The sequence below is a fragment of the Galeopterus variegatus genome, unplaced genomic scaffold, assembly GCF_000696425.1.
Source record: "Galeopterus variegatus unplaced genomic scaffold, G_variegatus-3.0.2 Scaffold4060, whole genome shotgun sequence".
Classification (NCBI taxonomy): domain Eukaryota; kingdom Metazoa; phylum Chordata; class Mammalia; order Dermoptera; family Cynocephalidae; genus Galeopterus; species Galeopterus variegatus.
In genome coordinates, this window is record NW_007730171.1 from 73,081 (window position 1) to 73,683 (window position 603).

A 603-nucleotide genomic window follows, 5' to 3' on the forward strand; every position below is an offset into this window, starting at 1 on the left:
GAAAAAAAAAAAAAAAAAAAAAAAAAAAAAAAAAAAAAAAAGAACCTACATGTGAAAGGCAAAACCATAACACTTTTATAAGAAAATATAGAATATCTTTACTTTGAATCATAAGAATTTCTTAGAAAGAGCATTAATTATGAAAGATCTGCATTAAAATGAAGAACTTCTGTTCATCAAAAGATATTACACAGAAACTGAACACAAAGGATTACTATGGTAGGCAGCCTCCAAAGACGGCCCCCAATATTCCCTGCCTCCTGGTGTGCACACCCTTATGCTGTCCGTGCTCACGTTGCAGCAGGCTTGGTTGGTCTGTGCAACCAAGAGCATAGGGCAGAAGTAATGGTGTGTCATGTTTGAAATTAGGCTATGAAAAGCCTGCAGCCTCTGTGTTTTCTTTCTCATGGATCACTCTCTCTGGGGGAAGCAAGATGCCACATTGTAAGCATCCCTATGGAGAAAGCCACATGGCAAAGAACTGAGGCCTGCCAACAACAACCACATGAATGATCTTTGAAGGGGATTTTCCAGCCCCAAAACCGTAAGATGACTGCAACCATGGCCAACAGCTTGACTGCAACCTTGTGAGAAACTCTGAGC